Source organism: Pongo abelii, chromosome 15, assembly GCF_028885655.2.
Source record: "Pongo abelii isolate AG06213 chromosome 15, NHGRI_mPonAbe1-v2.0_pri, whole genome shotgun sequence".
NCBI classification, from domain to species: Eukaryota; Metazoa; Chordata; class Mammalia; order Primates; family Hominidae; genus Pongo; species Pongo abelii.
In genome coordinates, this window is record NC_072000.2 from 83444597 (window position 1) to 83456483 (window position 11887).

Here is an 11887-nt window from a genome sequence, read left to right on the forward strand (position 1 = left end):
TTTTCCCACAGAAAACCTCTAGCCTATGGTGTTGAATAGGTGATCCCCCAGCTACAGGATAAAATCCCAACTCCTCAGTGATGTACAGATTCTTCTCACTTTATCCCTTGCTTATTATTTCAGTCTTGAGTCCCACCATTTTGCTATATGCAACCAGCACTCTAGCCATGCTGGATTGTTTGCTGTTTCCTGAATATGCTGTGCTTGTTCAGTCCTCTGCAAATGTACTTATGCTACTTCTTTCTCCTGAATTGCTTATTCTGTCTCATTAACCTTGTGTACTCCCTCCTACCCATTCATGTTCAATTAAAATATTACTACCCTCATAATATCATTTTTAACTGACCTAGAAAAGCAAGTTAGATATTCACATCTTCAATATTCCATCTATTTATCAATTGTTGCACTTTTTATATTGATACTTACCTGACTCTTCACCCATCAGAAAGATGGAGTTCTCTCTTTGTACACCTTGCACCTATCACTGGCTTCATCACAGGATCCCTATCACAGTCTTTCTGATGAAGCATTGTTGGATGGATAGATGGATGCATGGACTGGGTGATAAATGAATAATGAACCATTAAGTGAAATAAGGAGTGGTATAGACTTGGAAAAGAAAAGTTACTGTTGAAATAGCTCTAGAGAAAAATATTTTTTAAGAGTTGTATAGGATAAGATGAAGGTGAGGATGACTTATCTATAATTTTATCTTTGGAAATTGTGCATTAACATTTGTAAACAGGGTAGATATTTTGGAGAGAAGGTGCTACATAACTACAGCACAATTATTTATTATCCGCTAAAATAGTCCCTTTCTTTGGCATGTTTAAAACCTAAAGTCTGGTTGGCGTTATAAATATGCATGAGCTGTTGGGGGAAGAGAGCATAAAGTGTGAATCACACTTCAAACAGACCCACCCGCTCACTCCTGACTTCAAGTTTTTCAGAAGTGTGAAATGAAAATGCTTTAAAATTAGAAAATGTGCCATCAGAACTTTTATCAGCCCTCGGAGAAAATAAATAATCTCTAAATGTGGGGAATGCTGGGGATATTTATTTAGTTAGTTTCACAGCTAAGATGCTTTGATAAGTTTTTGTGTCATAAAATGCACAAATTAATTTTAATGAATGTGGAAAAAAATAACTTCTAAAACAGCCTGAGTACCCAAGGCTGCAATCTAGGGTTTCTGAGGGATTATTTAAACCTAATCTATGGACAAATTGTCTCAATGGGGAAAAGAAACTCTTACAGGTGTCTTTCCCTCTGATACATTTGCATTTGAAGGGTGATCTTGTAGCATTTGAGGAGTGGGTGAATTTCTGGAAAGAGACACTTGGATCTTAAATTGCTAAATGGTAACGAAAATGAGAGAAAATAGTATAGTTAGCTGTTTGCTTTCAAGTTTGTGGAAAATGATTTTCTAATCAATGTTACTCTTGATTTCTTAAGCATAACAAGATTAAAATGAGTGTGAATATAAAAGATCATGATAAAAGATAAAGGATGATGACCTGAGATCTTCTTTATTTTTTGTTACTAATTTGTTTGAAGAATAGTCCATCATTTCCAGTAACTTTGTGACCAAAAAAATGGCTATGTGGTTGTTGTCATCAAGGCCAGTAATAGAGAAGAGGGACAAAGAGAGAGGTGCTCCATTGGTATCCTCAACCTGTGTGTAGTACACAGGCATCACTGGGTGGGCTGGAGCTAGCCCAGATGGCTGGGCTCCACCCAGGTTTCCTGATGCAGTATGCCTGGGGTTGGGCAGCCTGAGTTGCATTTCTCATACCCTCCCAGGTGATACTGATGCACAATTTGAGAAACACTGCTCTGTTCCAATACTTACATGTAATTTTTTTAAAAAAATTATGTAATGACCATCTGTGGTTAAATGCTGAGCTCATTTTATAAACCTTAAGCATCTTGTCAAGTGTCTCTGTCTTTTTTTTAATTGTCTGATAATTTAAAATACCATTTTATTAGCCTACTATTGTGGAAGTTGAAACTGTATTATATTCACTCTGTTATTGTTAACCACCTCACATTTTCTGTGGTATTGTAGAACAGAAATTGTTTTAAAGGAATGGAAAAACAACATTTACTTTCATCAAATTGTTGTCTAGCCTCTTGATTGAGTTATAGCTATTGTTACTAATTTATTGCTATTTTTTGCAACATGCCCGTGATTTTTTTCGTTTCAGACTGAAAGTAAATCCGAATAGATGCAATCTAATTTAAGTACATGCTGTTAGGTTCTGTTTTTTGGGGGATAGATTAAAAATACAAGAGAAAGCACAAGACAACATGATCTCTCACATGTATGCATATGTTCAACTGCATGTCTTTTGTTGATAATCTCCAAAACATACATATTTTGACTTCAGTACCACACCAGATACTGGAAACCAAGTGATAAAATGACTTTACTCTGGGATGTGAATGTCATTGAGTCAGCAGCTTTCTACCAAATCATTAATCTCTGCCCAGGTCCAAATTGCTTCAGTGATTTCCTACCACTCAGCATTTTCCTTGGTGAAGGACCCTTCCAATACAAGTCTTCTGGCTTTTCTTTCTACTACAGGGAAGGCTTTCTCTCAGCAGCTATTTCTAAAATGAGGCTGATGATGAGAGTGATAGATGAAAAAACTTACCTCTGAGGTTTGCCTTCTTCTTGCATCTGCTGATAGCACTCACTTCTCAGCTCCTCTTTATACCTAAAAGATGTACTTCTCTATTATTTCAATAATTCTGATGCTGCTCATTCTTTACTTATTTTCAGAGATGTTTATGAGATTTCAAGCTCCTTAACTAGACATATACAAAGAGCAAGAAAACAACAACAACAAAAAATTCTCCCTGGTCTTTCCTGGAACTAACAATAGAATACTTGACCAAGAACCAAGATTGCAGACTATCTCAGTGTTAGTGGAACCATTTCACTTCTCGATGTTTTCTTATAAAACACACAGTTTGAGCTGTATTGTTAATCTACTTGGAAAGATTATCATTTTTTAAAACAAATATCTGCTGGATGAGTGTTAGGCAATGGCTTTCAAAGTGTAGTCCCAGGACCAGCAGCATTAGCAAATTCCCAGTTCCCACCTCAAACCTGCCGAGTCTGAAACTCTAGGGGAGGAACCCAGCAATTTGCATTTCAACAAGCCCTCCCAGATGATTCTGATGTTATAGTAATTCTTAACTTGCTTAAGAATTTGGAAAGTCTTAGAAATAAGGTCAGGACTGGGTGGAGAAAATGGAGAGGTCTGATTATCTTTCATGTAATCCCCACATAAATTGGTGTCTGCAGGAGACACTTTTATTTGTTTGCTATAAATATCTGGGAGCTTGCCAGTGGTGAAGAAGATATCCAGAGAACATTGTGAATATATACTTGGTTTCTCCAACCTGGACAGACCAGGAGCCTTTATGTCAAGATCCTGCATGGGTAATTCCCCTCAGGTGGAGGGCTGGTGGTTTTTCCAAGCACCCAGCCACAACTGCCACTGCATTCTATTTTCTTTAATGCTCAATCAGTGCCCCTGGCCATTTGATGATCATTCCTCCCTAATGTTGTGAGGTATTTAGTCCAAATAGTACAATCCACATTTGCTTTCTTTCTCTTCTAGTAAAATTTGTAGGTTGCTGTAATAGCTTGTGTCTGCCCCAGACCACAATCATAAAAATAATAATAAATTACCTCGCTGTCTCTGGGTTTTCTTTCAGGCTCAACATGTGGTTTGTGGCTTATGGGGTATTGATTGTGCATTATCAGTTTAGCTTCACACACTGACAATTACATGTAGCGCCAAGGTAGCCATGACAATGTAGTCCAGTTGCCATAGCAATGAAAGAAGGCCTATTGCTGCTACCTACAACCTGCTTTATAGTGATAAACGTGCTGCTTATTTCATTTTAATTGAAATTTGAAATCATAGTCTCTAGCAAGAAATAAATGGACTCGCTCCCCATTTTTCCCCCTTGGCCGCACAAAAACAAGTATTAATAGGAAATATTTGAGCATTTTTAAAAAGTAAATATCAAGTTTTTGACAGTATGTTTTCCAGTAGTTTCATTGGTACTAGAAACAGATGAAGAGTGATTCTTTGCTGAATAAAAATTGAATTAGCTCTCATGTTTTTGCATTCTTAATTAACTGCTATTTTTTATTTCCTTAAGTCCCTCATCTTAACAGCTTACCCTGCATGGTGTACTTTATATAATAGAGACTTTAATGGATTTACTTGCTGAGTTTAGTTCATATCTAAAAACTCACAGCAGATATCGTAATGTACTTGAAAATTAGAATCACAGGGCACTGTGGAAGCTTTTACATAATTGAAAAAATTGATAATAATAATAAATATTTAGCCATGTATGGTTTCACTTCTATGCCAGTGCCTCATCTATGCCTTAGACCTAATAATCTTTATGTGATGTCATAACTACGTACTACAGTCATATACAATCTATAGTGCTATATGTAGCCAAGAGAGAGAGACACTCTGAAATATGGTCAGGAATGAAGAGATTCTACGTCAGTCAGTCCGAAAAAGATAGAAATGTAGTACAGAAAACCAACCAACTATGGAAATGAATAATAAGATAGTAACTAAGTATGTATACATGTATGTGTATGTATGCGTGTGTGTGCATATATATATATATATATATACATATACACACACATACATGTAGGCATGAAGTTCCAAATTATTTTTAAAAGTATGAACTTGGTCTATAAAGATTCTAAATAGGTCAGTGGAAGACTGGGTCAAATCTGAGATTCCACTTTGACCTTTTGATCTTTATCTGAAAGAAGTCAGATGATTTCCCTTTTCTGGTACAAGCCTGTAAGTTAGCACAACATTTTGTTTCCCTGGACTATGTGGAGTATATAGTAGATATTTAGGACAGAGAGAAACCTATGGTGGGGAGTAAAATTTAACTAGGGTAATGTGAAATATAGGATCTCCCCTTAAAGAGCTTATAATGACATGTGGCTGGGCACGATGGCTCACGCTTGTAATCCCGGCACTTTGGGAGGCCAAGGCAGGCAGATCGCTTGAAGACAGGAGTTCAAGACAAGCCTGGCCAACATGGTGAAAACCCATCTCTACTAAAAATACAAAAATTAGCCGGGTGGATGAGGGTTCCTATAATCCCAGCTACTCGGGAGGCTGAAACACGAGAATCGCTTGAACCCGGGAGGCGGAGGGTGCAATGAGCCAAGATCGCGCCACTGCATTCCAGTCCTGGGCAACAGAGTGTGATCCTGTCTCAAAAAAACAAAAAATCTTATGATGACATGAAAACTTTTTTTTTTAATAAAGTGACCTCAGAAAACGTGCACAGGGTGGGGCATCTCATGTGACAAGCATCTCAATCATTGATTCCAGCCACATGCCATCATAAGCTCTTTAAGGAGATATCCTATATTTTATATTACCCTAGTTAAATCTTACTCCCCACCATACGTTTCTCTCTGTCCTAAATATCTGCTTTTAGAAGGAGTAAACGTGACTTGGGAATTAGATGACTCCCATCTGTGAAAATGGATTCTTACCAGTGGTGTTTTTTGGGTGGTTGGGTTATAATAAAAAGGAAAATATTATTTCCCTTATATTTTAGTCTTTCCTCTTACTCCTAGTTATAATCATGGTCCTCCAAATAATTACGATGATAATAAAATGATCAATATCATGTTTAATTTATTTTTATGTCATTATTAATACTTACTGAGTACCTAGCATGTGTGAAGACAATATTCTAAGTCAGCAGTCCCTAACCTTTTGGCACCAGGGACCAGTTTCACCGAAGATGATTTTTCCATGGACTGGGGTTGGGGGATGGCTTGGGGATGATTCAAGTACATTACATTTATTGTGTACTTTATTTCTATTATTACTATACTGTAATATATAATGAAATAATTATACAACTCACCATAATGTTGAATGAGTGGGAGCCCTGAGCTTGTTTTCCTGCAACTAGGTGGTCCCATATGGTGGTGATGACAGACAGTGACAGATCATCAGGTATTAGGTTCTCATGAGGAGCGTGCAACCTAGATCCCTAGTATGCACAGTTCACAATAGGGTTCATGCTCCTGTGAGAATCTAATGCTGCCATTGATCTGACAGGAGGCAGAGCTCAGGCAGTAATGCGAGGAGTGGGGAGCGGCTGTAAATACAGATTTGCTTGCTCACCTGCTGCTCACCTCCTGCTGTGTGGCCCCGGTTTCTAACAGGCCACAGAACAGCACTGGCCTTTGGCTACGGGTTTGGAGACCCCTGTTCTAAGTGTTAAGACAAGACTTGGACCTTCATGGAACCTATATTCTAGTAGGATTAAGACAGGCGTTAAACAAATAATTACACAATAAATTACTTAAGTTCAATTATAATGAAAAATACTAGATTCTACAAGAGATTATAAAATCTACTATAAAATTCTTTAGTGTTAGCAGATAATTTACTCACCATTTAAAAATTATATCATTGATTAAATCAATTTTAAAATGGGAAGTGACTTTGAGAAACAGACTTACTACAAACAGACACATAAAGAAAAATCTGGTACATATTAAAGAGAAATATTGCTATAAAATCAGAATAGATTATACGAAGTCTACATTTGAATTACGCCATGTGTCAAGTTTGTTAAGCATATAGATAAGATGTAATTATTATTTTGCTCTTGATCTACTTTTATTTTTTATACCCTTAATTCTAAACCTTTGGATTGTATTGAACTTTAAAATACATATATTTGATTCATTTAAGTTTAAATAATTGAAATTATTATCAAAACCTCATTGTTCTGCTTGAAGCAGTAGCTCTACTTCCCTATACTTCAGTTTTTCGTGTGTTATAGCAAAATCTGTACTAGAATTAGCCAGTTCAACCCAACCACATCTTTCTGTTTCAACCTTGCCTTGACTGTTAATTAGCTCAGTGGATTTTTATGTCATGAATGCATTTGTTTTCTAATACATCTTCATTTTAATGTAAGATGGTTGAAAAGAAGGACCAAGTCCTCTGAGAATCCCATAGTACAAAGTAAAATGCCTCACATCCGACGAATGCTCAGTAAACATGAGTAGTGGGAAATCTTGATTATACGCTTATTAAAAATACATCTATGTATTTAAAGTAGTAAGTCTGGTGTTCAAAATGTAAAACTTTCCCCTTCCTGTGTCCATGTGTTCTCATTGTTCAATTCCCACCTATGAGTGAGAATATGCGGTGTTTGGTTTTTTGTTCTTGCGATAGTTTACTGAGAATGATGATTTCCAATTTCATCCATGGGACTGTTGTGGGGTGGGGGGAGGGGGGAGGGATAGCATTGGGAGATATACCTAATGCTAGATGACGAGTTGGTGGGTGCAGCGCACCAGCATGGCACATGTATACATATGTAACTTACCTGCACATTGCGCACATGTACCATAAAACCTAAAGTATAATAATAATAATAAAAGAAAAAAATAAAAATAAAAAAAAAATAAAACAACAACAACAACAAAAAAAATGTAAAACTTTCAAAATTCTAACACAGTTGTTGTTTGGACTAACTCTAGTCTATAATCACAACTCTTCTGTTTCCTTGTCTGCACTGTGCTCACATAATGGCTATGTCTCTTACCGCCAAAGCCCGGCTCACTGCCTACAATGGCATCCTGTTTCTTCACTTGTTTTTCTTTTGCTTATCTGACAAGCCCTTGCATTCATAAAAGTCGAAAGGATTCCAGCTTAACTTTTCAATCCCACAAGGTTGACTTCCATAGCGTAGCCTGGAACACCTTGTCTGTGAATAGATCTGGAATCCTCAAATGGTTTTGAAGCCACTACCAGCAACAGGTCTGAGATCATAGTACCCAAGAAGAAAATTGAGGCTGGGGAACCACAGAGAGTCTTTCCACAATTCAAAGTAATAACAAAGCAGCCACAACAGCAGAGGTGGGGAGAGATGTGGGCATCAGATTGCCTAGAGCTCTAACAACCTACCTTCCACATAGAAGCTGCTCTCTGCTTCAGGCTTCAGATCCTTAAATATGGGTAGAGTCCTTCATTTAGCATCAAAGAATTGATTAGAAAGCTCCTGCAATGTAAGCTCATTAATGAAACCATTTTGGCAGGCCAGATGATATAATTAGACCAAACAAGATATGAAATGTACAGTGTTTTGGGCAACTGTTCAGTAATTTTTAATTTTGTAATAAAAAAGACAAGGAAAGGAAACAGCGAGAGAAGACGATTCATGCTTATCGGTGAAAAAGAACAAGATATAAAGAAAAAGATTCCAAGATAACATTTGCCAGATGTGGATAGTACCTTCAGGTTTCCATCATCCTTCTGAAGACAGTAGCATTTACAAAAACTGTATCATCTCTACCTTTACAAAAGTAGGTGGTATGTCAATAGTGTGTTTAGAGGATGCATGGATATTCTTCAAACTAAAGTATAATCACAAATACTGGTCTCGTCACAGACATTCATTTAAGGAACATCTCCCTCCCCGGCCCCCATGCTAACCTGAGCTTTCTGGAGGATGATGAAAGTGACCTGAATAATGCAGTACCCAAGTCTCGCTACTGAGGCGAGTCAGGGGTAAAGAGTTTAGCACTGAGTGGCTGAGGATATGTATCAAGGGAAAATGTCATCCTTGGGACTTCTCTTTAAACACCAGAATATGTTTTGTTTTGTTTTGATTTGTTTTCCTATCAGGGATGTGTCTTTATTGGCAATCCCTAATGGAAATTGCTGTCTAATTTTCCTCTAGTCTTCTTATTTGTATTGTTTGTATATGAAAAGATGAGATGAATAGTTAAGGGTGCTGCACAAATACTTTGCTTGGTCCTATAGGCTCTCAGGTTTTTTTGATATCATGTGGCATTTGTGTCAAATTGAGTTGTGCTGTAATTTTATTAACAAGCTTCACATCTCAGAATATTTTACAGAGATGCACCTAACACAGTTGACATGTTGTTTATTAAGAGTTACATCATCTTAAGAAGTTATTATTATTAGTCCTTTTAAACATCATTTTCATTCTAATAAGCTATTTTTTATTTCTAATAAGCTATTTCTTATTTCTAATAAGCTCGTGTCTTAAGCAGAAATACAAATTCCCAGGAAATTTTCTGAGGACTGGCTCACTTAAAATGAAGGGAAGTCACTCCACACTCTGAGTTGTCTTCTCTCATCTTCTTCATGTGAAATCCTGGACACTTGCAGATTCATGACAATTCAGAGATTATTAATCCAATTGCTTTTAATAAAAACTGTCCTGAAAGATACACAGGGTGAAACGTTCTAATTGTAAAAGATTCATAGAGCAAACAATTCTATAACATCTATTTCCATATGGTTTGAGCAATTTCACACTCGGGAATTTTTTTTTTTTTTTTTTTTTAGATGGAGTCTTGCACTGTTGCCCAGGCTGGAGTGCAGTGGCACAATCTTGGCTCATGCAAGCTCTGCCTCCTGGGTTCACGCCATTCTCCTGCCTCAGCCTCCCGAGTAGCTGGGACTACAGGTGCCCACCACTACGCCCAGCTAATTTTTTGTATTTTTAGTAGTGACGGGGTTTCACCATGTTAGCCAGGATGGTCTCGATCTCCTAACCTCGTGATCCACCCACCTTGGCCTCCCAAAATGCTGGGATTACAGGCATGAGCCACCACCGTACCCGGCCCATACTTGGGAATTTTTACTACAGCTAACTGAAATTTTGTATTTGAATCCTATTTTATATATGAGGATACTATTTCTTCTTTACAGCATTAAATTTTCTAGATTAAAAAATACTCATTTCCCCCCAAGATTTTATAAAATAATTTCTGGCACTTCTCTAGGTTTTCTAGCTGTATGCTGTTTTGAGATGACTTGGAGTCAAACTGTCTGGGTTGAATCAAGGCTGTCCCCACCAGTTACTGTCTGTCTGACCTTGAGAAGTTATTTAACCTCTCAGTGTGGGGATGTTCATGGTACATATCTCATAGGGTTTCTGAGTGGATAAAATGTTCTGATACATGCAAAATAGTTAGAATAGTATTTGCCTGGCATATATTAAGCACTCAGTAAATTATAGCCATTCTATTTTATTCCATTCCATGTTAATGGTTCAACACGAAATAGAATTGCCTGCAAACAAATCATGACATCAAGGGTGTTACCTGAAAAAAAAGGTGTTTCTTACTTAAATATATTAAGTAAATATAGGGTTGTGTACAAATTTTAAAATTTTGCTTTACTGTGGGACTTTTAGACCTTTTCATATATAAATATGTATTGTGTATATCCAACGTGGCTAACATGCCATGTCTCTCTCTTTTTTGTGAATCACCCACTAACATCTCCAGTGAATCACATTTGGAAACAATGGGCAGTCACAATAAGATACATGTCTGAACACCCAAAGTTGATTTTTTCATGCTTTCAGTAATTACATTGAAATTGTCCCAAAGGCAGAGAAAAGAAAAAAGAAATCAAGTCTCCAAAATTTCTCTATCCTTTAAAAAGAAACTCCACCTTAATTTTTGGTGAGGAGTAAAAGATCTCACTTGGGTGGTAGTTACATTTTGTGATACGAGGGTGTCAGCTTTTTCTCCAAGGATGACCTCCCAAGAAGGGCAGGGTCACTCACTTCTACTACACTTCCCAGCTGTCTCTGTTGGCTTTGCAGATTCCTGTCTCATGACTCTACAGGGAATCCATGATGTAGATTTTCCTGTATTCAAGCAGGCAAAGGATATGGGTCAAACATTTAAGGCCGTTAACAAGAAGTTAAATCAGCAACAACATTTATATAGGGGCATTAATTCAGGGCGAATGCAAAATGTGTTGCAGCATCGATTCTGGCATTTTTCTCTGCTCCTAATAGCTCTGAGCATTTGATCTATATGTTATATGGACCTAAATGAAGGGAAATAAACATCTGGACAGATTCCCTCCGATCGAGTTTCCTTCTCACCATTTTTCTGCTGTGGTAGTTAAGCAAGGCCATGGGCTTCGTTCACCTAGAACCAGCCTAAAATTAAGGATGCTGGCCAGAGTACCAAAGTGTGGTGCTTGTAGCATTTAAGCATACAGATAAATTCTTTTTGAAAAATTTCAAACAAGTGTACCATGAGCGGAGTCAGAGCCCCTCTTGAAAGCAGGTTGGTAAATTTCCAGAACCACTCAGCAGTTTTCATAGGTGGCAAGGCATTGTATTGTTATTTTTATTATTGTTAGGAGCTAACATTTGTTTCCAGGAACTGGGCTAAATGGTTCAAATTCATTATCTCATTTAATCTTTACAATATTTCTGTGAGGTAGAAAGTATTGTTATCTCCATTTTAGAGATAGCAATTATAGAAGAGGCATCTGGAGCTAAAACAGATTAAATGACCTTTTCCCTCAGGTTCAGAGTAAATGTCATATTGCACCCCAGAATAATTCAGTGCTCACCATAATGATTTACCCTTCTAAAAGGTAATATAATGCAATTTCAGAAATTAATGATTCTAAAAAATGTGTAAGCATAAGAAAAAAATAACAAATGTCCTTTTCTAGCATCACACTAGATTTTACGGGTGATTACAGGACGACTCTTGAGATTTTCAGCAATAGACTTTTCTTGGATGATAAGGAAGATGCTCTCAGCTGGTGTGACTAAATTGTTTGTGACTTGAGGACATGGGTCATGCCCTCTGTGTGTACCACTGACTGTATCCCTCATCATAGTTCCTGCATAAAGCAGAGATTCCGAAGGGTTAGTTGAGAACACAGATGACAACCCAACACTGTAACCCAGCAGGTTGTGTCTTGGCGTAACATTGGTAGGTTTTGTTTGCCTTTGTACCTTTTTACCATAAGAGGTCAACTAGAGTTTCTATCT

General features: G+C 37.3%; 1 protein-coding gene across 39 annotated transcripts in view; it reads left to right on the top strand.

Annotated features, from left to right (window-relative positions):
* Positions 1-11887, top strand: part of NRXN3 (neurexin 3) — a 1691350-nt gene that overhangs the window by 1014339 nt on the left and 665124 nt on the right.